Source organism: Colobus angolensis, unplaced genomic scaffold (assembly GCF_000951035.1).
Source record: "Colobus angolensis palliatus isolate OR3802 unplaced genomic scaffold, Cang.pa_1.0 Scaffold19, whole genome shotgun sequence".
Classification (NCBI taxonomy): Eukaryota; Metazoa; Chordata; class Mammalia; order Primates; family Cercopithecidae; genus Colobus; species Colobus angolensis.
This window is the reverse complement of record NW_012115043.1, coordinates 9,384,243-9,411,803: the sequence shown is the minus strand read 5'-3', so window position 1 is coordinate 9,411,803 and position 27,561 is coordinate 9,384,243. Positions and strand designations below refer to the sequence as shown.

General features: G+C 50.5%; 1 pseudogene; it reads right to left on the bottom strand.

Moving 5' to 3' along the window:
- Positions 1-27,251, bottom strand: LOC105510675 (annotated as a pseudogene).
- Between the last annotated feature and the right edge of the window lie 310 nt (positions 27,252-27,561).

Below are 27,561 nucleotides of genomic sequence, written 5' to 3'. Positions count from 1 at the left end.
TTAGATGACTGTTATCCTCACCTTGTTCTCCTGAGCTCAGTAAAAAATGGGGATGCAGGGGTTGCTGCCCAAGCCTGGGCACTCCCGGGGGTTCTGCACCTCATGATCTGCTGTGCAATAGGGCTGTCGTGGGGAGAACCCGCCCCGGCCTCTTCTTGTTCAGGCTCCACACTGTGGGAGATCTTTGGAGACGGGGAGGCAGGGCTCAGAGCACCGTGTGAGCCCTCCCCTCATCCTGCCAGCCCACCTTGCCCAAGGGCTCTACTCACCACCCTGCGTGTCGGCAGCCCCAATCCCCTGGGGCGGGCTCATCAGCAGGGTTCTGGGCAACTGCCAGGAATCTACCATGCCACTCGTTGTGGTCGCCCACAAGCTGCAACACCAGCTCCAACAGCGTCACCTGGAGGGAGGGGTGCTCAGCTGCCACGGCCATGCCCACGCCCCCCCACCCCCACCCCTGCAGAGATGTTGCACTCCCTACCTTCATCTCCTCCTTGTCCTGGGCCAACCTGCTTACGTACTCCTCCTCCTGGTGCCACGTCTTCAGCACTGACCTCTGGCTCTGGTATGATGTGATGTACTTTCCTGCAGGAGGACAGGGCTCAGACACTGGGGCCCCTCTGACCACCCTGCAGCTGCCCCTGCCGTGCCCTAGCCTCTCGCTCACTGATGGTGTCTGTTTCTCCAGACAGCTGAATGCAGCGACATTCCAGTTTCTCCACCCACTCCTTCTCCTGCATGAGCTCCATAAAGCGGCTCTGGAGTCAAAATAACGGGGTCACATCCCCACAACAACCTGCCCCACCCCCACCCTTCTGGGCCATGCCAGGAAAGACTCACTCACCTGCAGCTTCTCCATGGTCTCCTGCAAGGCCCCATGGCTCTGCCCACACAGAATCGCCCCCAGTCCCTGGGGCTGAGGTTGCCGCCTCTGGCTGCTTTTGGGCCAAGGCCACCAGGTGAGAAGGCGCTGGCAGTGCACCCTTTGCTCTTTCAGCTGCCGATGTGGCTGTGCCTGCTCCTCTTCGGCACTGGCTAAAGCCAAGTTTTAAAATGTCACTAGCGGGCAGGAGGTGCGCATTCTTGTAGGGGGATACACAGGATGAATGGGCCAGGGCAGTAGAGAGAAGCCCTTCCCTTGGGGCCTCAGAGGGTGCACCTATTGGCCTCAGGTGAAATGGTGTCTGATCACTGGCTCTGAGGGAAGGGGTGAGAGTCCAAAGAAATCAGAAGGCAGAAAAACCAAGAGCATAAGGGTGTCTGGGAGGGAGCAGAGAGGGAGGCAGCAAAGGTGGGGCAGGGGGAGTCAGGCTCACCATGGCCTCCCTGCTCTCCAGGTTCTCCAGGATGCTCAGCATGGACCAAGGCTGCTGCTCCTCCTCCTCACTCTCCAGTCCATCTCCTATGGAGGTGGGGGGTGGTGACCAGAGGGGTCCTCAGACAAACCAACAAGGGAGGTCCAGTGGGCCCACCTCTGCTCCCACCCTCACTGTGTAACCCTAGGTCAGCCCCTCCCCAGAGAGGAATGAGCAGCTGTTCTGTATTTTTATTGTATTTTTTTTTAAAGAGCCAAGGTCCTGTTATGTTGCCCAGGCACAGTCCCACTACCTATCGACCTGGGAGTTCTGACCTGCTCTATTTCTGACCTGGGCCAGTTTACCCATCCTTAGGCAACCTGGTGGTCCCCCGCTCCCAGGTCACCATATTGATGTCGAACTTAGTGCGGACACCTGGTCTGCATAATGACCAGCTGTTCTAAGGGTCTCTTCCAACTCCTCAATCCTATGCTGCTAACAGTCCCCCGCTCCTCCTGGAGCTCTCTCCTCTTCCTCTGAGTGGTCTCCCCCGTACCTTCCCCAGGGAGAGCCATGAAGCTCAACTGGGCCTGTAGCTACTGGTTCTGCTTCTAGGCGCTCCTAAGGGGTCAGGAAAGAGAATGAGAAGGCACAGAAGTTGCCAGGTCTCATCTCCCTCGGGCACCTGCCCTCAGCAACTCCGTTTCCTGGGTCTCCTGCAACTCTTGGCGGGCCATCTCTGCTACTCTTTTCTCTGGTGCTGCAGCTGGTCCACGAGCTGGATCTGCAGAAGTAACTGCCTGTGCAGTGCCTCTTTCTCAGAGATCAGCTGCTGATAGTACGGCTGCAGGTGAGCCGGCCACTAGTTTCGCTGCTGCGGCAGGCTCTGAGCCTCTTGGCTCTTCAGCTCCACCTGCAGGAAGACGCTGGGTGTGAGGTGAAGCGGTGGCTGGCTTCCAGATTCTGGGCCCAGAAACAGGGTAACAAGGGCACCGTGGGACACTGTCGCCTGCCCACGCCCCTGGCCCCTTGCTCCAGGCCTAAGTGACTGCCTCGCTTGCCGAGAGCCCCATGCCTCCTTCCCCAGCCTCAAATCACACACCCTTTTTCCACCATTTACCCTGTAAGCCACAGGTGGAAAAGCAGGAGTCAACCCCCATCTGCTACGTGTGCTACATGCCTAATGCTTTCCACGTATTATCTCATTTAATCCTGAGCACCTCTGCGAGGAAAATGCTCATTTCCTTTTAAGTGAAAGAAACCAAGACTTAGAGATGGAAAGCAGTTCAATGGTGAGCAGTGGAGCCGAGGCCAGAATTCAGTTTGAATCTAACGAGCCTCTTACACCACTGTCTTTTCCCTGTGATTGGAGGGTTCCGTGTCTCTAGCTGGGATGATAGCCAGCTAGAGGATATTCGGAGGAGTCCAAGGCTACCTACCTCTAAAAGTCAGAGGGCAGGAAGCAAGAAACAGTCACGGCACTGCCCTGGAGGGTGCTGAGGTCACCTGTACTGCTCACCAGAGGGAGCTGCCTCTGGCCTCCCACCTCCCTTCCCCAGAGGCTGGTACCCACCTCCCTGTCCTTCTTGAATTGGGCGAGAGTTACCATCTCCTTCAGCTAGCCCAGATGCTTCTTCAGCTCGTGTTTCTGGGAGAGCGCGCGGCTGATGGTGGTACGGTCGTTCTGCACGGTTTGCCTGAGCGCCTCCACCTGCTCCTCCCAGAGCTCGGCCTTCCGCTCCAGTTCCAACAGCCTCTTCTCTTGTTCCAGCAACCTCTCCTCCTGCTCTTGGTTCAGGCGACTCAAGCCCTCATTTTCTTGCACTTGGGCTTAAAGCTGTCCTGTCAGATTCTCCAGCTCCTTCCGCAAGTGCTCAGCCTCTGCTTGTAGCTGCTGCTCCACCTTGGAGGGCCCTGCTGGGGACTCCGGGGGCGGGGGTTCAGCCAAGAAAGGAAGCAGCGTTCCGCTCCTGCTCCAGCAGCCTCTCCTCTTGCTCCAGCAACTTCCTCCTGCTCTTGGTTCAGGCGACTCAAGCCCTCATCTTCTTGCACTTGGGTTTAAAGCCGTCCTGTCAGATTCTCCACCTCCTTCCGCAGGTGCTCAGCCTCTGCTTGTAGTTGCTGCTCCACCTGGGAGGGCCCTGCTGGGAGCTCCAGGGGTGGGGGTTCAGCTAAGAAAGGAAGCAGCATTCCGCTACAGAAGCCTCTCCTGCTCCAGCGGCCTCTCCTCCTGCTCCAGCAGCCTCTCCTCCTGCTCCCAGTTCGGGAGACTCAAGCCCTCATTTTCTTCCACTTGGGCTTAAAGCTGCCCTGCCAGATTCTCCGGCTCCTTCCGCACGTGCTCAGCCTCTGTTTGTAGCTGCTGCTCCACCTCGGGAGGGCCCTGCTGGGGGCTCCGGGGGTGGGGGTTCAGCTGAGAAAGGAAGCAGACAATAAGGAATAAGGGCCTCTGGATTCTCAAAAAAACCCTCCTCTTGGTGCATAGCTCATCTCAGGTTCCCCAAACTTGGCCTCCCTGCTACTAACGACCCTTCGTGCCCTGATGGTAGCCAATCTTCCAAGCCACTTTCAGGTACAGACAACTGTGGGTGGCTGACAACAGGCACTTTTTCCTCTTGGCTGATGGGGACAACTGAGGCTCATGAAGATGACAAGACTTGCCATCTCCTGGCACAGACCTCTCTCCCTCTGCCTCAAAGCCCTTCCATGCGCCCACCTCCCTGGGGCATTCTAAGCCATCCCCACAGCCCTCTGATGCCAGGCCTGCTCCCAGGTCACACCAGCCCCAGCTTACCCATCTGGTTCCTTAGTTTAGCCAAGCTCGTCTCCAGCTCCTGTACTCGACTCATGCTATGTACCCTCTCCTCTCTCAATGTATGCACTTGCCCAAAGCACGGGGGGAAAGGGCCCTGGAGAGCAGGGCTGGTGGCTGGACAGGCTACCGTCTGCCTCTCTGCCCTCACCTCCACAAAGCCCAGACCCATGACCACCTCTGGCTGTGCTCCTCCCATTTCACAGAGGCCTGGAACAATCAAGTGACCTATCTGTGGTTGGGGCTGAAGGGTCAGTTCTCACCTTCTCTGACATCTCCCGCATCCTCTGCCACCACATGGCGCTCTCTCCATGCAGATACTCGGCATACTGGTCTCCCTCCATTTGCAGATACTTCAGCCACTCCATCACCTACGAGAATGGGCACAGAAGTCAGGAAGGGCTGCCACTGATCCTCACCTGTTCCTGGCCCCCTGGGGTCACCTTCCTTCCACATCCCTCCCTCTGCAAAGCCTCACCTGCCCCAGGTAGATTCCAGCTGTGCCCATTCCTCCATGGGCTGCTGTAACTGCTGGTTAGCATTAGGGCCTTCACACCAGCTAGACAACTGAATGGTAAAGAAAGAGAAGTTTCTATCTGAGGAGCCTGGGCCATTCCACACAGTGCCCCTTAAAAGGGCTCAAGCTAGGCTCAATGTACAACTTGGTCAATAAAGATCTCTACTGTGAAGTTGCTTTGCTTTAGAAATAAAAAATAATTTTGAAGAGATCTCAGGCTGGGCATGGTGGCTCGTGCCTGTAATCCCAACACTTTGGGAGGCTGAGGTGAGTGGATTGCTTGAGTTCGGGAGTTCAAGACCAGCCTGGGCAACATGGCGAAGCCGTGTCTCTACAAATACAAAAATTACCCAGGCGTGGTGGTGTGTGCCTATAGTCCCAGCTACTTGAGGGGCTGAGGCAGGAGGATCGCCTGAGCTTGGAAGGTGAAGGTTGCAATGAGCCAAGATCATGCCACTGCACTCCAGCCCCGGTGACAGAGCAAGACCCCATCCCAAAACAAACAAACAAACAAACAAGAACTCTACTCTCTATTATTACCGTGGAATAGTCGAAGTGTTGGCTTGAACCTCAGAACGAAATAAACAGACTCATGAGCTAGCCATATAAGTGTAATCTATAAAATAATGGTTTTCATCTATGATGCATTAAAAAAAAAAAAAATTTAAGCCCTAACCCTAAGATTCTGATTCCCTAAGTCTATGGCAGGGCCCCAGTTTGTAGATTTTTAGCGGTCTCCAGAGGATTCTATGGCAGGACCAGAACAAGGACCCAAATTTTCCAGCTCTTGGCTGGAGCCTCCCCATACCCTGCATGATCCCCAGACCATGTCCCCAGCTGGATGGGGCTCCCACCACCCCTGGGGCTGCAGCCTCTCGCTTGTTGAAGCATGAGGTCAGTGAGTTCTAGTTTCTTTTTCAGCTCCTCCAAGTTACACTGCATCCCTGCCTTGTCAGTCGGTACAACTTGAAGCTGCTCTGCCAAAGCTGAGTTCTCCTGCTTCAGCTCCTTATTGCTGTTGCTGTGGCCAGAGGCAGTAGAGAAAGGAATGAACAAGGAACAGAAAGTGCTGCTTTGGTGATCAACCCTCTACCCTCACCCTACAACCACAGAACCCCGTGGCACTGGAAGGGACCTCAGGAATCAAAAGTCACAGGTGGCACGCCAGAGAGAAGACATGAGTTGCCCAAGGCTATACCATGATTCAGGGGCACAGCCAGTACTAGAGCTTAGCCTGTGCACACAGACAAACCTGCATGACCACCTCACCATACTCACCTGCACCCCTCCCACCTCCCAGCACATCACCCATGCTAAGGGCCCCAGACCTCCCATCCCACCGTCCCCCGTCCTACCTGTTCTTATATAACTTCAGCGTGAGGGCATCACTGTCTCCAGTTAACTGGTTGTTGTACTGAAAATACAGAAAGGTGAAGTCAGGATACAGCAGGCAGAGGAGCAGCTGGCAGATCAGGAACGACAGCTACAGTGACTATTCCGCAGTAACACTTCCTCACTCTCAATCACGCCTGACACGTTTTCAAGGCATTTCCAAGCCCACAGTCTCATTTGTTTCTCAAAGAACTCAGTAAGGGTGGAAGGGACAGGGAAAGAGATCAAATTTATAGCTGGTTACCAGAGGCCCAGAGAGAAAAGAGAATATTGCTATTGTTATTACCGTTATGACTGCCACTGTGGGAACCTTTATTGAGTGCTTCACCAGGCACCATGCTAGCAATCCCATTTAATCCTCACAACCACCATAGCAGGCAGTTACTATTATCACCTCTATTGTGTAGTTGAAAAACATGGGGTGTTAGAGGTTAAGTGCTTGCCTAAGATCATCAGACAGAGTTGGGATTTGAACACTCAGGTATATCTGATTTTCTAAGCCCATTTTTTCGTTATCAGGCAGGAAATTAGGATCTGGACGCAGGGAACATAAGGCCTGTTCACGCTTCAGCTATAACAGGAAATATCCTTCCTATGGGGCCTATGGCTAAATGACTTTGTAACTTTACTTCATCCTCTCCATTTACATAGGGTATACCCGAAGTAACCAATGGAATCCTCTAGGTGGTAAACTCCCAAAAATTCTTTAACGGTGCCTTTGAGCCCTTATGCTCGGGTGCACTCCCACGCTGTGGAGTGTGCTTTCAGTTTCAATAAATCCCTCCATTCCTTCCTCACTTTGTGCATTTTGTCCAATTCTTTGTTCAAGACGCCAAGAAGCTGGACACCCTCCACTTAACAGCTGGGGGTGGAGGCACAGAAAGAAAGGGGGATAATCTGGTGTTCAGTTTTTGAAGGGTACATTCCCATAGTCCAAAACTCAGAAAATACAGAAAGGAAATATCTCCCAGCCACCCCGTTCCTCTCTCCTAAGTTTTTTACAAATTCTTGCAGACATGTTTTATGTATATTATCATAGTACATACACAAACACACACACACATGTTCCCTCTCTCTACACAAATGGTAACATACTAAAGATACTCTTCTGTACCTTCACAGGGCAAGTACCATATCCCCTACCTAGGACTTGGCCAAGGCCACAGCCAGGTAAGGGCAGGGTAGGCACTTGGCCTCCAAGCTCTGCATCCAGTGCTTGCTCCCAACAGTGCCCCCAACTCACCCACAGCAGCCAACACAGCCCCAGGCTGACTCTAACAACCACGCACAAAAGCAGCAAGAAATGGCCCATGCTGCTTTCTGGGCAGGACACTCCATCCTGCAGAAGGGACCTAAAGGTCCCTCACTCCTCCATCTGGAAAGCAGGGTATGGGGCAAGTGGTTGGACTTACCCTATCTGCCTTCCTCTGCTCCCGTTGCAACTCACCCACATGCTTCCAGGAATACTGCAGATGGCTGGCCAGATCCTTGGCCTCTTCTAGAATGAAAGAGGTTGAGATGGGGCCCAAAGGCCTAAAGGCCTGTCAAAGCGCCAGGTTGAAGGATGATGGGGGCCCAGATTCCCACCTTCAAACTGCCTGGCAGCACATTCAGTGTGATACAGCGCTGTCTTCAATTCTGCTTTCTCAAACATCAAAATTCCAATTACCTGATTTGAACCTTTGGGAGAAAAGCCAAGCAAATGCTGAAAGAGAAGGAAAGCAACATTCTCCAGAGGACAGGAAGGAACTTCACGCCCTCCACTCACCTGTAATTGCCTCTTTAGGGCTCCCTGGTTTTGCTGGCTTTCTTGCTTTTCCTGTAGGAAGAGGAAGACAGAGCTCTTACTAGGGGGAGGCAGAGATGGCCCAGCGAGGGACTTGCCCCCTGAATGCCACCAATGCCCCAGGACAGGCCCACCCATGGGACCAGGTTATCAGGGACCCTGTGGGGATGAGGTGGAATCTGGGGGTAAGCCTTCTTCTCCAGGCTGGGAGTGGGCAAGACGAGACTGGGGCCTCTACATCTGAGTGCCCCCCAAACCCAGCAGTCATGCTGTGAGCAAAGAAATCACGTTACTACTTCCATAAGATCGACAATTTCTTGGATGTATTGTTTCCTTGGGAGGGTCAAAGGAAAGTGACCAAGGGTGGCCCCTTCAACTCTATTCCCCAGGCCATGAAGCGGTAGGCAGAGGCCAGGAGTGGATTTTAAAGGCAAAGTTCTCAGACTCACTGGGATCATGAACTGGTCAACTCTCCTCAAGCTCCCAAGAACAGAGGATTTGGGTCTTTGTTGGTTTTGGCCCACAGCCACAGAACTGAAAGTCTGAATCTGGATTCTCCCGAAAGGACAGTAACATAAACCTTTAGAGATGGAGTTTGAGAAAAGCTCACCCTTCTACCAGCTTGTGATTTAGAAAGGTGCATTCACCCAGCAAACATTGACTGAGCACGTACGGGCCAGGTATGGTTCTTCACAGCAGAGATATAGGACAGAAAAGGACAGACAGGATCCCTTGGCCCTGAGGTTTACATTCTACTGGACCTTTAAATCATGGACTCTCAGAGCTAACAGAGACTTTTGATACTCTCTAACTCGACTTCCTTGGAAAACACAAGCCCAAGAAGGAGAGGTGGCTTATCTAGAATCAAAGAACAAATTAGGGCCTGAGTCAGGGTGGAAATACGGGGCTCCTGAAAACCAATCAGGCCAGTGCTTCCCTGAGAAGCCACAACCCCAGGGCATGTGTGGCAAGGGTGTCTGGAGAAGAGACAGTAGGCAAAAAAGGCAGCAACAGAAGAGCCATGATGCACGCTGTGTGCTCTGGGGCCCCTCCAGCTGAGGCCATGGCCCCCCAGCTCCCCATTTGCCCTTGGCATCAAGGACCCCCAGTCCTTTCTTCAGGGCCCCAAGGGGAAACTGGAGCCCAGGACTTGCCGTGTGGAATCAGCGGACCCCATTGAACTCTTACCAATGACTCGCTGGTTTTATTCAGTTGACTGAGTGTTATATAACTCGAGCCCAGGGCAACTGTTACCTCTTGGTATCTGCTCTGAGGCACATGAAGAGAGGAGGAGTTGGAGGAGGATTGAGGGGAGAGGTAGAGAGAGCAATCATTAGGGTTGGGGTGTGCATGAGCTGTCTCAGCTGGCAGAGGGGCACCCAGCCCCCGCTGTGGGAGGAGGTTGGAGGGCTGGCCTGCAGGGTCACTGGGTCATGGCCCAGGGCCTCTTACCTCCAGATCCTTCAAGGTAGCAGATGATGCAGGACCCTCCGCATGGATACATGCTGCTGACTACAAGAGATGAGGGTGTGCATGAAGATCTTCTGTGTCTAAGCCCTCTGACTTCCTCTCTTCCCCAGCAACTGGCAACATTTTCTTTTCTGCATAACTCAGACCCTTCATCCTGTAACCTCTTTGTGCCAACTTCTCTCATGGTTCTTATCTCCCCACCATCCCTCCCTCCCAAGCAGCTCTCATCTGGTGTTTCTACAGCAGGATAAAATGATGTAACCAGCCACGGGGTCCAACTCCTTCATATGAACAGCTTCAAGGAAGAAGCCTCAGGGAAGGGGCAACTTCCTCAACATTGCCCAGCAAATCGGCTGGTCCCAGGATCTTTCCTCTCTCTTGTGCTCCCTGCCTCAGCTTCTTTCTATCATACTTTCCTTCTCCCCGCACTCCCCTCTGGGCCACAATTTCTGAAGTACCTCAGAAGCAATGCCATTGAGCTGTTGGGAGAGTTGTTGCAGGCTCTCGGTTGATGAGAAGGTCCTAAGGGCAGAGACACAGATGTCAGGAGTGCAGGTGGCTCAATGGGAAAGAAGGTCTTAGCCAGTGGTCTCCCTGACTCCCTCAGCCTAGAGACTGCTGCCCCGATAGGAGACACTCACTCACTTACTTTCATCCATGAGATTGGGGCTAGTATCATGATTCTGTGTGGGAAGAAACATATGAGATGGTCATTCAATTTCTGTAAGAATCACCGAGGGCAGGGTTAGCCAAGTTACCAAGCTCATTCCAACAATATTCTATCTCCCCAAACCTCAAGGAAAAGCCCAGTTTCAGCCTTCCCCCATCCCAGTCCCCAGGAAGGGCACTTCGCCCTAGGGAACAAACTACTTGTGAAAAAAGAAGAGAATCCATAGTAGGTACAGGAGGGCGGTGGGCAGAGGAGGAGGAGGCACGAACCTGAGGTGCCGCTAAGCTAGCGAGACTGGTACCAGGGCAAGGGACACCACCAGGTAACACGGTGTCATCAGCAGGTGGCTATACAGACACAGCATGGTCTTTGGCGTCTGTCACAGAACAGAGCACAGGGCATTAGGGGGCCATGCGGGAGAGAAGGTGCCTCAGTGCCATGGACACAAGAGTGTGGAACAGGTAGGACAGATGCTGGTGCAGTCAGACTGACAGTCACACGTGCTTGGAGCCACTTGGGGGTGTAGATATGGTTTGCCCGGGCCTTGGGCTGCTAGGCAGCATTTCGAATGGCCAAAGCTCAAAGCAGGGGCTGCACAGCCTCCTTCATGAATACATGAGGACCTCACACCCCCGGGAGCTCAGCAAAAGACAGCAGCAGGTTCTGACCTGTGGCAGCCACAGCAGGCTGGAGGAAGGTGTACCAAAGTCAGGGCGGAGAAAGGCACTGTTCTTCCAGAAGGCCAGTCTGTGCCGCAGAGTGACCCTAACTGGGCCCCTCCTGGGCAGAGGACAGTGATGAGGAAGTAGTAGTCTGGGCAATGTACAATGTAGCTGTCTGCCTCTCTCTTCTCCCTTGCCTTCTCCCTTGCAGTGGCATAATCAGCAGGGATTACCATCTCCTACAGCTCACCCAGCTTCTCCGGCAGCTCCTCCTTGATGTGCTGCTCAGACTAAAGTGCACTGGTGATCTCCATGTTCTCATTGTTCTGGACAGAGACAAGCAATCACGCCACCCACTGCAGCTGAAGATCCCAGAACTTGGTGTCTGCCTCCCATGGCACCGGGAAGGATGGAGGCAGATTAGAAAAATGATCCCCTCTCCCCGACAGCCATCAAAGCAGGGCTCTGGCTCACAGGTCCCTTCAGAAGTGCCACTTCACATGAGGGCTACACTGCCCCCACTTAACAGGTGGGGAAACAAAGTCTTGGAGGCCTAGGGAGGAGGACAGTCTCCCCAGGTGGGATGCACCAGTTTTACAAAGCTGCTCTCTGCAGCTGCTCCTTGAGCTCAGAGTTCTGGGAGAGTGCAGGGCTGATGGTGGTGAGGTCGTTCTGCATGGTCCCCAGGGTTTGCCTGCTCCCCTCAGAGCTCAGCTCCAGCAGCCTCTCCTCCTGCTCCCAGTTCAGGCCTTTCAAGCCCCTATTGTCTTGCATGTGGGCCCACTGGAGCTGTCCTGCCACACTCTCCAGCTCCTTCCACAGGTGCTCAGCCTCTGCTGGTAGCTGCTGCTGCAGCTGGAGAGCCCAGAACTTGGTGTCTGCCTCCCATGGCACTGGGAAGGATGGAGGCAGATCAGAAAAATCATCCCCTCTCGCCCACAGCCATCAAAGCAGGGCTCTGGCTCACAGGTCCTTTCAGAAGTGCCACTTCACATGAGGGTTGTGCCCCCTGCTGGGGGCTCCAGGGGTGAGGATTCAGCTGAGAAAGGAAGCAGACAATAAGGGCCTCTGGATTCTCAAAAAAACCCTCCTCTTGGTACACAGCTCCTCTCAGGCTCCCCAGACTTGGCCTCCCTGCTAATGATTCTCAAAAAAACCCTCTGCATTCTCAAAAAAAAAAAAAAAAAAAATCCTCCTCTTGATCCACTCCTCCCCTCAAGCTCCCCAAACTTGGCCTCCCTGCTAATGATTCCTCACACCCTGATGGTAGCCAATCTTCCAAGCCACTTTCAGGTACAGACAACTGTGGGTGGCTGACAACAGGCACTTTTTCCTCTTGGTTGATGGGGACAACTGAGGCTCATGAAGATGACAAGACTTGCCATCTCCTGGCACAGACCTCTTTCCCTCTGCCTCAAAGCCCTTCCATGCGCCCACCTCCCTGGGGCATTCTAAGCCATCCCCACAGCCCTCTGATGCCAGGCCTGCTCCCAGGTCACACCAGCCCCAGCTTACCCATCTGGTTCCTTAGTTCAGCCAAGCTCGTCTCCAGCTCCTGTACTCGACTCATGCTACATGCCCTCTCCTCCCTCAACATGGGCACCTGCCCAAAGCACAGTGGGGAAGGGCCCTGGAGAGCAGGGCTGGTGGCCGGACAGGCTACCATCTTCCTTTCTGCCCTCACCTCCACAAACCCCAGACCCATGACCACCTCTGGCTGTGCTCCTTCCATTTCACAGAGACCTGGAAAAATCAAGTGACCTATCTGTGGTTGGGGCTGAAGGGTCAGGTCTCACCTCCTCTGACATCTCCCGCATCCTCTGCCACCACAAGGTGCTTTCTCCTTTCAGATTCTCAGTGTGTTGATCTTTCTCCATCTGTAGTTGTTTCAGTGATTCCATCACCTGCAAGAATGGGCACAGAAGTTAGGAAGGGCTGTCACTGGTCCTCACCTGCTCCTGGCCACCTGGGGTTATCTTCCTTCCACATCCCTCCCTCTGCAAAGCCTCACCTGCCCCAGGTGTGCTTCCAGCTGTGCCCGCTCCTCCATGGACTGCTGTAACTGCTGGTTAGCATTAAGAGCTTCATAACCAGCTTCAACTCCTCCATCTGGGAAGCCGGGCTGCCAGGGGATGGGGCAGGCTGTACGACTCACCCTGTCCATGTTCTTCTGCTGCATGGAGACAGCAAAGAGAGTTCGTTCCAACTCTCCCGTAAACTGCTGCAAATACTGCAGGCTGCTGACCAGATCCATGGACTCTCCTGAAATGAGAGAGGTTGAGATGGGACCCAAAGGACTACCCCTAAAAGCCTGTCAAAGTGCCAGGTTGAAGGATGATGGGTGCCCAGATTCCCACCTTCAAACTGCCAGGCAGCATGTTCAGTACGATACAGTGCTGTCTTCAATTCTGCTTTCTCAAACATCAAGATTCCAACTGTCTGATTTGAACCTTTGGGAGAAAAGCCAAGCAAGTGCAGAAAGAGAAGGGATTCTCCCAAAAGGACAGTAACATAAACCTCTATGAGGCAGGAAAATAGGGTCTGGAGGCAGGGAACCTAAGACTGTTTCGTGCCGACTTCCTAGAATCAAATCGAATGGTAAATAGTGAGAAGTCCAGATCTGGGGAGCCTTAAATCTCCAGGAGTTAAATCTCTGGGGAGTTAAATCCCTGACTTCAGGGTCACTAGGACTTGAAGCTTCTCTTCTCGTTCGGAGTTCTTCTGCTTCAGGTCCTCATTGTTTTGGCTATGGCCAGAGGCAGGAGAGAAAGGAATGAACGAAGAACAGAAAGGACTACAAGGGAGCCACATAGTGCCCTTTAAAAGGTCTAGAGCCTGGCTTAATGTACAACTTGGTCAATAAAGATCTCTACTGTCGAGTTTCTTTGCTTTAGAAATAAAAAATTAAATTTTTTTTTAAAGATTTCAGGCCAAGGATGGTGGTTCATGCCTGTAATAACAACACTTTGGGAGGTTGAGGTGGGTGGATTGCTTGAGATCAGGCGTTCATGACCAGCCTGGGCAACATGGCAAAGCCCCATCTCTACAAATACAAAAGTTACCCAGGCATGGTGGCGTGCATCTGTAGTCCCAGCTACTTGAGAAGCTGAGGCAGGAGGATCGCTTGAGCCTGGGAGGTGGAGGTTGCAGTGAGCCAAGATCACGCCACTGCACTCCCGCCCTGGTGATACAGGGAGGCCCCGTCTCAAAATAAAAAACAAACAAACAAAACCTCTACTCTCTTATTATTACTGTGGAATAGTCGAAGTGTTGGCTTGAACCTCAGAAGGAAATAAACAGACTCATGAGCTAGCCATATAAGTGTAATCTGCATAATAATGGTTTTCATCCATGATGCAATTTTTAAAAAAATGTAAGCCCTAACCCTGAGATTCTGATTCCCCAGGTCTATGGCAGGGCCCCAATTGGTAGATTTTTAGCAGTCTCTAGAGGATTCTATGGCAGGACCAGAACAAGGACCTAAATTTTCCAGCTCTTGGCTGGAGCCTCCCCATACCGTGCATGATCCCCAGACCATGTCCCCAGCTGGATGGGGCTCCCACCACCCCTGGGGCTTCAGCCTCTTGCCTGAAGCAGGAGCTCAGCCCTCTCCAGTCTCCTGTGGTGATCCTTCAGTTCTGTTAAATCCCTGACTTCAGGGTCACTAGGACTTGAAGTTTCTCTTCTTGTTGGGAGTTCTTCTGCTTCAGGTCCTCATTGTTTTGGCTATGGCCAGAGGCAGGAGAGAAAGGAATGAACGAAGAACAGAAAGGACTACAATGAAGAGCAGAAAGGACGGCTCCTCTAGCTTCGCCCCACAACCACAGAACCGTGGCACTGGAAGGGACTTCAGGAATCAAAAGTCACAGGTGGCACGCCAGAGAGAAGACATGAGTTCCCCAAGGCCACACTGTGAGTCAGGGGCACAGCCAGCCACCTCCCAGGACATCAGCCATGCTAAGGGCCCCAGACCTCCCATCCCACCCTCCCCCGTCCTACCTGTTCTTGTATAACTCCAGCCTGAGGGCATCTCTGTCTTTGGTTACCTCCTTGTTATACTGCAAATACAGAAAGGTTAAGTCAGGATATAGCAGGCAGAGGAGCAGCTGGCTGACCAGTAACAATAGCTATAATAACTATTCCCCAGTTAACACTTCCTTACTCTCAATCACAGCTGACATATTTTCAAGGCATTTCCAAGCCCATAGTCTCATTTGTTTCTCAAAGAACTCAATAAGGGTGGAAGGGACAGGGAAAGAGATCGAATTTATAGCTGGTTACCAGAGGCCCAGAGAGATCAGAGAATATTACTATTGTTATTACCATTATTGCTACCACTGTTTGAACCTTTGAGTGCTTCACCAGGCACCATGCTAGCAATCCATTTAATTCTCACAACCACCATGTGAGACAGTTACTACTATTACGTCTGTTGAGTAGATAAAAAACATGGGGTATTAGAGGTTAATTGCTTGCCTTAGATCACTCAGACAGAGCTGGGATTTGAACATCCAGGTATATCTGATTCTCTAAGCCCTTTTTTTTAATAGGGGTTGGGACACAGAAAGGAAGGAGGAAATTAATCTTTCGTTCACTTTTTGAAAGGATGATAAATTCACATAGTCCAAAACTCAGAAGGTACAGAAGGGAAATATCTCCCAGCCACCCTGTGTCTCTCTCCTGAGTTTTATATGAATCCTTTTGTGGCAGGTCAATTCTCCCTGACAATCACACAGACAGGCCTTCATGACAGTCACACAGACAGCCGTGCACAGCACTCCAGTTTACACAAACAAATTTCCACAGAGCTACCTTAACATTGAGCAAATAGTTAAACTAGAGAAATTCATGCCCAGGTATCAAAGCTAGAAATGAAACATACGGTCAGTAGGACCCTTGCATAGGCTTCTCCCTATCCTGGAGCAAGTCAAAATAATAGAGACAGTCTTATATTCCTAGTCTCGGGTTGACGGAATCTGAGACGAGTCAAGGTAAAAGAGGCAGCTGTTTGAATAGATTCATTGGAGAGTCTAAGGCAGCTCTCCAGACCAAGCTGTGAGGGAGATAAGATAGAAATAATCACTCTGGTACCACAGTAGACAGGCCTTGAGGGTACCAGGGCCCTCACAGCTTAATCAGACTTAGCCAGCACTTTTTGCCTCTGACTTTCTAGTTGAAACAAAATTAGCTGTCAATAGACTTAGGTGAATGCTATGCTGCACGTAGGCACATAACCCCAACCTATATGAGCATTAAGACAATTGTAACACTTCGAGTTGGTCTGGTGGGATTATCTCCAGCCTTCTCCCTGTATCTGGTTACAGCAATAAATTCCCTTCTTTCCTAGTTTGTTTCTCATTTTTGAGCCTCAAGAAAACGCAGCCAGTGGCTCTGAAACCACTTTCAAGCATGTTTTATATATATTATCATAGTACTTACACACACACACACACATGTTCCCTCTCTCTACACAAATGGTAACATACTAAAGATACTCTTCTGTACCTTCACAGTGCAAGTACCATATCCCCCACCTAGGACTTGGCCAAGGCCACAGCCAGGTAAGGGCACGGTAGGCACTTGGCCTCCGAGCTCTGCATCCAGTGCTCCACGTCCAAGCTCTGCTTGCTCCCCACAGCGTTCCCCAACTCACTCACAGCAGCCAACTCAGCCCTAGGCTGCCTCTAACAACCACACACAAAAGCAATGAGGAATGGCCCATGCTGTTTTCTGGGCAGGACACTCCATCCTGCAGAAGGGACCTAAAGGTCCCTCACTCCCCCATCTGGGAACCTGGGCTGCCAAGGGATGCAGCAGGCAATCGGACTCACCCTGTCCATGTTCTTCTGCTGCGTGGAGACAGCAAAGAGTCCAATCCAACTCTCCCACACACTGCTGGGAATACTGCAGGCGGCTGGCCAGATCCGTGGACTCTCCTGAAATGAGAGACGTTGAGACGGGGCCCAAAGGACTCCCCCAAAAGTCCTGTCAAAGCACCAGGTTGAAGGATGACGGGATGCCCAGATTCCCACTTTCAAAGTTCCTGGCAGCACATTGCATATGATAGAGTTCAGTATTTAATTTTCCTTTCTCAGACATCAGTATGTTGGTTCTCTGGATTTGAACCTTTGGGAGAAAAGCCAAGCAAGTGCTGAAAGAAAAGGAAAGCAACATTCTCCAGAGGACAGGAGGGAACTTCACACCCTCCACTCACCTCTAACTGCCTCTTTAGGGCTCTCCCTGGTTTTGCTGGCTTTCTTGCTTTTCCTGTAGGAAAAAGAAGACAGAGCTCTCACTAAGGGGAGGCAGAGATGGCCCAGCAAGGGACTTGCCCCCTGAATGCCACCAATGCCCCAGGACAGGCCCACCCATGGGACCAGGTTATCAGGGACCCTGTGGGGATAAGGTGGAATTTGGGGGGGTAAGCCTTCTTCTTCAGGCTGGGAGTGGGCAAGACGAGACTGGGGCCTCTACATCTGAGTGCCCCCCAAACCCAGCAGTCATGCTGTGAGCAAAGAAATCACATTACTACTTCCAGTTGATCCACAATTTCTTGGTTGTGCTGTTTCGTGGGGAGGGTCAAAGGAAGGTGACCAAGGGTGGCCCCCTCGACTCTATTCCCCAGGCCATGAAGCGGTAGGCAGAGGCCAGGAGTGGATTTTAAAGGCAAAGTTCTCAGACCCACTGGGACCATGAACTGGTCAACTCTCCTCAAGCTCCCAAGGACAGAGGATTTGGGTCTTTGTTGGTTTTGGCCCACAGCCACAGAACTGAAAGTCTGAATTTGGATTCTCCCGAAAGGACAGTAACATAAACCTCTATGAGGCAGGAAAATAGGGTCTGGAGGCAGGGAACCTAAGACTGTTTTGTGCCGATTTCCTAGAACCAAAATGAAAAGAAAACCCTAACTTTCCATGTCTGAGTAATGAAAGAACCAGAGGCTTTCACCTTTCTGTGAGGTGAAAAGAACCTTTCACCTTTTCTGTGAGGCAGATGGGAAATTGGCTGTCTGCAACAAGTTAAGACTGATTGCTGGTCAAATCTTCATTTGCCAAGAAGTATAACTTTGTAACTTCACCCTAGCCTCTGATTGGTTGTTGGTTGCTTTTTGCAACCAATCAGATTGTTTGCACAGGAGTGTGACTTTTGTAACTTCACTTCAGCCTCTGGTTGGCTGCTTTCTGCAACCAATCAGACTGATTGCGGCTACCACTTCAGTTACATGAGGTGAGCATGAAGTGGCCTATGGGAAACTTCTGGCAGGTATTTGGACCCAGGAAGATTCTGTATCCAGGCCCTTGAGAGGTTCCTCAGGCCCACTCCCACACTGTGGAGTGTGCTTGTGTTTTCAATAAATCCCTGCTTTGGTTCTTTTGTTGCTTCATTCTTTCTTTGCTTTGCTGGGCATTTTATCCAATTCTTTGTTCAAAATTCCAAGATCCTGGACAACTTGTAGTCACGACCTTCTACCAATGACATGTATAGATGGAGTCTGAGAAAAGCCCACCATTCTGCCAGCTTGTGATTTAGAAAATTCATTCACTCAACATTGAGCACATATGGGCCAGGTACAATTCTTCGTAGCAGGGATATAGGACAAAAAAGTACAGACAGGATCCCTTGGCCCTGAGGTTTACATTCTAGTGGACCTTTAAATCTTGGACTCTCAGAGCTAGCAGAGACTTTTGATACTCTCTACTTCCTCAGGAAACACAAGCCCAAGGAGGAGAGGTGGCTTGTCCAGAATCAAAGAGCAAATTAGGGACTGAGTCAGGGCAGAAATATGGAGTTCCTGGCAACCAGTCAGACTAGCACTTCCCCGAGAGGCAACAATCCCAAGGCATGTGTGGCAAGGACTGGAGCAGGGGTGTCTGGAGAAGAGACAGTAGGCAAAGAGGGCAGCAACAGAAGAGCCATGATGCATGCTCCATGTTCTGGGGTCCCTCCAGCTGAGACCTGGGCCCCCCAGCTCCCCATATACCCTTGGCACCGGGCACCCCTAGCCCCTTTCTTCAGGGCCCCAAGGGGAAATTGGAGCCCAGGATCGGCAGAGTGGCACCGGGGACCCTACTAGACTCTTAACAATGTCTCAATCATTCTATTGAGTTGATTGTTTGTTAGATAGCTGGAGTTTAGGGTACAGTTACCTCTTGGTATTGGCTCTGAGACGCATGTAGAGGGGAGGAGCTGGAGGAGGACTGTGGGGAGAGTTAAAGAGGGCAATAATTAGGGCTGGGAGCTGTTGGGCTGTCTCAGCGGGCAGAGGGTCACCCAATCCCCACTGTGGGAGGAGGTGTGAGGGCTGGCCCAGGGGGTCACTGCACCTTGGCCCAGGCCCTCTTACCTCCAGATTCTTCAGGACAGCAGATTGTTAGAAATGAAAATTTGGAGTCACAAGGAACACGAACACACAAACAAAAGATTTCTCAGCAAGGCAATTTTACTTCTGCAGAAGGATCCTGTTTGCAAGCCAGACTGCCATGAGAGCACACCAAACAAAGGAAAGCAGGAGTTTTTATCCCTGATGCATCAAGACCCTACTGCTGTGTCCTATCTTCATTGACAAGAGCTGGAATTCACAATCTAAACTGATTCTGATTTGCTAAAATCTTAAAACTTTCCTAAATAGGTAATGGCATGATGGAGAACAAAGAAAGGGAGGGGGTTACTTATAGGAAACAAGGATAATAATATTTCCAAATAAAGAAAAGGCATAGGCTACGAGCTGGGACATGCCTAGGCATGTCCGAGCATATCTAGGCAGACTAGAAACTAGAATAAACAGGCTTTGTTTAAAATATAAGGGCATAGAAACATAGAATACACTTATTTCTCTACTATATTTAACAGCTACCCAGGGCATAACAAAGAGTCATTAGTAAACTAAAAGATTTATTAGTTTGTAGCATAAAAAGAAAACTTTAAAGAAGTTTTTAAAAGGAACTATTATTCTTAACACTTATTGTTTTTAAAAGCAGAAACTTTGAAGAGGAACTTTTTATTCTTAACAAGAAGATGCAGGGCCCTCCCCATGGATACCTGTTGCTGACTACAAGAGATGATGGTGCACATGGAGATCTTCTGCCCCCTCAGTGTCTAAGCCCTCTGACTTCCTTTCTTCCCCAGCAACTGGCAACATTTTCTTTTCTGCCTATCTTGAACCCTTCATTCCACAACTCTTTTGTACCAAAATATCTCATGGTTCTTATCTCCCCACCATCCCTCCCTTTGGAGCAGCACTCATCTGGTGCTTCTACAGCAAAAAATGATGCAACCAGTCACGTGGTCCAACTCCTTCATGTGAACAGCTTCAAGGGAGAAGACTCAGGGAAGAGGTAACTTCCTCAACATTGCCCAGCAGCAAATCAGCTGCTCCCAGGATCTGCCCTCTCTTGTGAAAACCTGCTTCAGTTTCTATCCTACTTTCCTTGCCCCTGCACCCCACTCTGGGCTTCAATTTCTGAGGTACCTCAGAGGCAACACCATTGAGCTGTTGGTAGAGTTACTGCAGGCTCTTGGTCGATGAGAAAGTCGTAGGGGTGGAGACATGGGTCAGGGGTGCAGGTGGCTTGATGGAAAAGAAGGTCATAGGCAGGGGCCTTCCTGACTCCCTCGGCCTAGAGACTGCTGCCCCAATAGGAGACACTCACTTGGTTTCATCCGTAAGATGAGGGGCATTGTCAGCATCATGTTTCTGTGTGGGAAGAAACATGTAAGAGGATCATTCAATGTCTGATAACAGTCACCCAGGGTGGGGTGAGCCAAGCTCCCAAGCTCATTCCAACAATCTTGCATATCCCCAGACCTCAAGTAAAAGGCCAGTCTCAGCCTTCCCCCAGCCCCATCCCCAGGAAGGCCACTTGGTCCTAGAGAACAAGCTACCCGTGAGATAGCAAGACCCTGTCTCTCTAAGTTCTCACCATGTTGCCCAGGCTGGTCTCAAACTCCTGGGCTCAAGTGATCCTCCCACCTTGGTCTCCCAAAGTGTTGGGATTATAGGTATAAGCCACTGCACCTATTGACTGTGTTTCTGATTCAGGCCTTTTCAGGGGAAAAAAAAAGTTGCCCAACTAGAAGCCTCTCCCCACTCTCTGGAGGTAAAAAGAGAATCAGCCATGGTCACCACCCCTACCCTGTCCTTTTACATCCAGAAACATCAACCCAACCAAGAAACCACCCAAAAAAACAGAGGTAAGACATCTGCCCTGTGGCTCTTGGCAACTTAGAAATTGTGGGGCCTCTTTCCTGGAAACAGCAGCTAGGGACCATCCTAGGATTCAGGACTTGGAGTCATGTGGAGCCTCTCCCTTGCCCCCAGCTGGACCTACTTGCTTGACCAGAGCCCCACCCAGCCTGTTTCCAGACTCTGGCCTTACTCTTGGCCCAAGCATCTGGCTCTAAAGCTCTTCTAATATCCAACAGGCCAGGTGAGCAGACAGTGGAAAAAGCTGGCTGACCAGCTAAGCTTGACAAGAGAGAAACACCAGGGAGCCAGGGCCTGGACAGGAAGCTGGGTTTGGGGAAAATGGCTACACCTCACTCCAGGAAAAGGACTGCCTGCTTACTGGACCCTTCGATCTTGGCCTCTGAAAACCTAAATCTGCTTCCCTTCTTAGAGTAAGTGCTGCAGAGGCTAGCAGAACTTAAGATAATTTTAAGTCTTGTAGCTAAGAATGGAGTTAAAAAAAAATAAAGCCTACTCTCCTCAAATGGTCCCATCACATTAAGATATTTTTCTCTCTCTCCATTATTCCCTACTTCTGGAAATGTTATCAGCTCTACTCAGGATACTGCAATCACAAATCTGCACTCCTGGAGTAGAAAACCTACATGGTTGGCCGGGCGTGGTGGCTCACGCCTGTAATCCCAGCACTTTGGGAGGCCGAGGTGAGCGGATCACAAGGTCAGGAGATCGAGACCATCCTGGCTAACACGGTGAAACCCCGTCTCCACTAAAAATACAAAAAGTTAGCCAGGCGAGGTGGCAGGCACCTGTAGTCCCAGTTACTCGGGAGGCTGAGGCAGGAGAATGGTGTGAACCCGGGAGGCGGAGCTTGCAGTGAGCTGAGATCACGCCACTGCACTTCAGCCTGGACAACAGAGTGAGACTCCGTCTCAAAAAAAAAAAAAAGAAAGAAAATTTACATGATTTACATGGTAATAAAAATGAGAAATTAAAAAAAACTTACATGGGAAACAGTTATGGATATAGAGAAGGTATAGAAGCAACAAGGAGCCAGGTGCAGTGGCTCATGCATGTAATCCCAGCACTTTGGGAGGCCGAGGCTGGTGGATCACTTGAGGCCAGGAGTTCCAGACCAGCCTGGGCAATATAGCAAAACCCCGTCTCTACTAAAAATACAAAAAAATTAGCTGGGCACAGTGGTGGATGCCTGTAATCCTAGCTAGTCGGGAGACCTGAAGCACGACAATCACCTGAACCCAGGAGGCGGAGGTTGTAGTGAGCCAATATCCCACCACTGCACTCCAGGAGAGAGAGCCAGACTCTTGTCTCAAAAACAAAAACTAAAACTAAACAGCAAAAAGGAAATATGGGGATCTGGGCCTTTGTTTCCAGAACAGAGAGACCTGGGCTGGACACAGAATCTCAGAGCAGTAGGAAACAGGCTCCAGATCCCCTAATCCACTGGACCACTGGCAGAGAAAAAGCCAAATACACGGCTGCAGGATGCCTCTAGGCCTGTACTCTGCACTATACCACTCAGTATCTCCTCTGAGCTGGCAAGGTGAGTCACAGCACCTGGACAAACCTGACCGACTTGGAGGGGGGCGGGTAACAGGTGTGAGAACTGAAAAGTCTCTAACAGCAGCCAAGGGTGCTCTGTCTCAGTCCCCCTCCCCATGCCCATCTTCAACAGGATCTGGTGCCATTTGTGCCCTGCTCCTCTGGCTTTTCAGGAGCACCCCAGGCAAGTTAGATATGAAGGAAATGCCAAATCACAACCAGAGGAAGTCATCTCCTAGCCCCCTGTACCCCCATGCCCTGCCCCCCACCAGGCCCCCTGTGCTCCTGAAAGGTGCTCTCTGAGTTCATAATTATGGCCATGACCTCACTGCTCTCCCTGCCTCCCCTACTCCCCTTATGGATGAATGTTTACCCACCTTTAATCTTCAAGTCAGCCTCAAATGCCACTTCCCCCAGCCTCAAGTCCATTCGGAACCAAGCTACCCCAAAGCTGAGCATTTAGAATGTTCCAAAATTCTCTCTTGCCGCCTTCAGAGGAGTCTGCCTCCCTCAGTGTGCAGCCTAGCTTGTTCATCTATTCTCTCCATTGTTTATTTAGCAAAGTGCCTTTGCTATCAAGGCCCAGTGAATATCGCTAAGTGTTCATTTGATTTTAAAGAGATTAGGGGCAGAATGTTTCAGTCATTTATCTGTTTGGTTAACCTCATATCTTTTACAGTTAGTTCCTCTGAAAAAATAGCTTCAATCCTTCCAACTATAACATGAACTCATTTTCTCTTAACCCTGTGTTTTCTCTCTTCAACCAAAGTGAATTAATTTTAAAAAGTCAGAAACTTCTATGTGGTCTAATGATCTTTGCCTTTACGGCAAAACCTAAAGGTTGGTTGGGTTTTTTCCCTCCATGCCTCCTAGTCTGAGAGCATCACATTGGGCATTCAAAAGCCCAAATCTCAGCCTGGGCATGATGGCTCATGCCTGTAATCCCAACACTTTGGGAGGCCGAGGAGGGCAGATCTTTTGAGGTTAGGGGTTCGAGACCAGCCTGGCCAACATGGTGAGACCCTGTCTCTACTGAAAATACAAAAACTAGTTGGGCATGGTGATGGGCACCTGTAATTCCAGCTACTCAGGAGGTGGAGGCAAGAGAATGGCTTGAACTCAGGAGGCAGAGATTGCAGCGAGCTGAGACTGTGCCCCTGCCACTGCACTCCAGCCTGGGCGACAGAGCAAGACTCCATCTCAGGAAAAAAAAAAAAAAAAAAGCCCCAAATCCCACAGGCCTGCTCTGAAAGTTATTCTCAAATTGTTGTTAAGCTTTAAGGTATGTCTCACCTTCTCTAAAATGATAAAAGATGTGGGGGAAGGAAAAAAAACAAACAGATGAAGAAGTGGACACAAACAGGCTGAAGGTTAAGGCAGCAAAATAAAATAAGCCGAAGACAAAGTATTCCCCCAAACCAGAGAAGCCTAAGGGCATGCACAGCTGGAGAGAGTAAGCCAGAGAGAAGTCTCAGCACTCCCTCACCTTCCACATGTCCAGTGTGGGGAACGCAGCACCTTCACAAGGTCCTGAATCTACAGGAAGCAAAAAGGGAAAAACAAGGGCAAGGGGAGAAAGAGTTGCTTAGAGAGAGGCAAGAAAGTCAGGGAATGAAGAAGATACAGGTTCAGGGAAACGAAATGCTGAAGAAGAGTGGAGGAGGTCAAAATCACGACCTGTGATTGTGACCTCCTCCCACCAAATGGCCACCTGCTGCCTTGCCAAGGACAGAATAGATAGATGGGAAAGTCCCCTAAGCGATGCAGTTACATGGAGTGGGGTCACCTGACCAGCACAGCTCTTCATAAGCTCACCGGACCCCTCTCCTCAGGCCCAGGACATGGGCGATGAATCTGGGAGAGCTCCAGAAGACCTCCACCTCTATTTTAAAAACCAGACTTTTGAGTAAGGGTTCACTTGAACAAAGGAGTCTCCAGCTAAAAAACAAATTTGGAAAACACTGATCTTATCCAGTATCATCTTACAGAGGAGGAAACTGAGGCCCAGTGGAAGAAGTGATTTTTCTGTGGTCACACAGCAAACTGATGGCAAAGATGAATGCAAAAGTTAGATCTTCTCCTAACCCTAGTGCCTGGGGTTCTCCTTACCACATGCTGGGGCCCTTTCAGTGACTCCTAAAGGGACAGCCTGATGGCAAATGGCTGTTCTCATTGGCCTGGTTTCCCCTTGAGACTGTGGATGAGGAAAATCAAACAGTAACTACCATTTCCCTGGTGTCCTGGGTGTTTACAGCAGGCCCTGTACTAGGGATTAACATAAAAACAACAGCAATAACAAATCTCATTTAAACCTCACAAATATAAAACAATACCAACCCTATTTTACAGATGTGAAAAAGGAGGCCCAAAGAGAGCTCAAGCAATTTGCCCTAAATCTTATCCCTAGCAGATGGAGAGGTAGGATTTGAACCCAGAATTCTTAACCAGTACCTGACAGTTTTTCCACAATCTTAACAATTACCCTCTACTGCCCCTTGGGCCCCTTGTCCCCAGAAGACTGGCCAGCCAAGACTCACATCCCCAGGTGAGTGGCAACCACCAGAAGTGGTTGTCTCAGTGCTACTGCCATTTTTTTCCTTTTCTTCCTCTTTACTCCTGCCGAACACAAGGGCTGTTCCTCTGCTAATATTCTCTCAACTTTGGAAAAGAAGAGCAGTAATACTCATGAGAACTATAAGCCCCTACAGTCACATCCTACGTTACGGTTTTTGCAAAATACTCTTATACACCATCTGATTTAATGCCACCAACAACTGTACAAGGTGTTGTCACAATCACTTAAGGACAGACAGGGACTGATACGATGGCTAAAAAAAAAAAAAAAAGGCAATAATGAAACTTAAACTCAGTCTTCTGACTCCGAGCTCTGGGGTTTTGCCATGAATCAGCAGCTTCCAGGGACCAAAACCAGAGGCAGAGGTAGAAAAGTAAACATTAAGTAGGCAGGAACTGTACACTGTGCAGTTCAGAGTCACACATCGTCACACATCTGTTAGTGTAAGAAGTATACCAGCACCTCTCAAACTTTTACATCAATGTATCCTCATGACAGAAGGCAGGCTTTCTGTTAAATCTGGGAATTTATCAGAAAGAGGACAACCCAAGCCTGGACAACCCAACCCAAGAGGACAACTTCAGAGAGAAGTCTGGTATACTCTTAGTAATCTACGTGACTGTCACCCCTAAGTATATTATTTTTTCTCTTTCAAGAGAATCAAGCCAAACTGATGCTTCAGAAAGATGCCCCATATTTATCCTGTGCCACTCAAAGTACCCCAGGTTGAGATGAGATGAGGAAGATTCAAGCTGTGAAGTTCAGTTTCCCAAGATCTGTTCCACAGGCGATGAGCAGATCTTACTCCAGAGACCACTGACTGAAAGGCACTCTGGTCTCAGAACCATGGAGAACTCAAACATGAGGTAGAGAACTCAGAAAACAAAATGCTAAAGTCTCTCTTAAGAGTAGAAGCCCGGAAGGAAACCAACCAATCCCATTCTCCCATTGACAACAGTCAATGTTTGCTCACTGGTGCGGGGGGAGGCAATGGTGGGGAGTGTAAGATTTTCACACTGTCAGTGTCTAAGTTAAGGGAGTAAGGCAACCTGAAACCTCTTGCTCCCAGGTCCCATAGTTCCAGCTGGAAATTTGTGCTGCAACCAGAGGAACCAGAAACGGGGTGAGAACAGATAGGGGACTGGGTCCTAAGATCAAAGGCTGGTCTTGTGGCAATAATGACAGTTCCCAGGGGGATTGTGACTCACTACATTCCATTCCTTGTTGGAATGATCAGACCCTACACCAGGCCATGGGGGCTACGACGTCCAGTGGAGTCAAAGGAATGAGAAAAGACTAGTTAAGGCATAAAGTGGGACCAGGGGGCCAACGCTAGCAATGGAGACTGTGAAGACCCCGAGCTCTGGGAGCCCACACTGTTTATTGGTGATCAAACAAAGAAGCAGGTAGTAAGGATGTGAGTGTTGAGAGAAAGCAGTGCATCAAGTGAATGAGCTACAGCTGTGATGGTTTAGCATTTTTCTTTGAAGTATATGGAACACATTATACTACTTGAGATAATGGGAAACATGTTCTTCTAGTTTAAGATACAATCGTTTTATGAACCTGGGATTGCTAGAAGCAAGGAGCCAGCAAGTCTAGACACATTCCAGAGACCATGAGGGGTTTTATGCCCTGAGCCCTGGATTTCATCCAAGCCACGAGGGGTTTTATGCCCTGGGCTTAGATTGTGGCGCAGCAGGGCAGCCTTCCACTCTTTAGCACAGAGGTTGGTATTCCAAAGGTCATGAGGGGTTTTATACCCTGGACCCCAGACATGTTCCAAGACTCTTTTGCATTATGTCAGACATGCAAGCCCTGCCTCAGCTTCTCTCCCAACACTCAGCTTTTCTCCCAACAACTCCTCCCTTGGTGGGGGCCACATTGCTCTGCAGTGGGGGAGGAGGTGCTTGGAGATATGAGCTCAAAGAGCCCAGGGAGGTCTGGCTTGGGGTGGCAGGAGGTGAGGACCAAATCTGGAGTGGGAAGCCTTGGGAGTCATTAGCCCAGAGTCACCCAGGAGTGACCAGTGAGGGTGGGGGCTGGGCTGCTGATGGGGTGGGGCTGGCTGACAAGACTTTGGCTGGGGAAGCCAAGAGGCCCAGCCCGGTATGCCTCAGGAGTGGCACAGACTCTGGCAGTGGTCCTGCTGTCAGAGAGGGCTTGGGGCTGGGTCAGGTAGCCAAGATCCCGTGCATTTTACCTTTTTTTCTTGGCCGTGGCCAATTGGCTGCATTTTACCTTTTTTTCTTGGCTGTGTCCAATTCACTGTGTCAGTTTCTTCCGACACCACAGGGTAGGGAGGGAGGTGGGGTTGGGACCACATCAGTGTGATCCTGGCAACCACTGCTAAACACTTCTAGCCAGCTACCACGCAGCTGTGCGACTGAGCCAGCGGAGGTGTAACCAGGGCTGCACTAGAACACAGGATAAGGGCATGGCCTCAATGCTCCAAGCCCATTGGTCAATGAGAAAGGAGGTAAAAGGGAAAAAAAAAGGGAAAGGAGACATGGCCAGGTGGCAGTGTGGCCAGAAGGGCCTGTGGTTTCACAAGCAAAGCTGCACAGGCAACTGCTGTCCCTGCCCACTCCAGGAGAGGGGCAGGGCTGGCTTACACTTTAAAAACTTTAAAACTT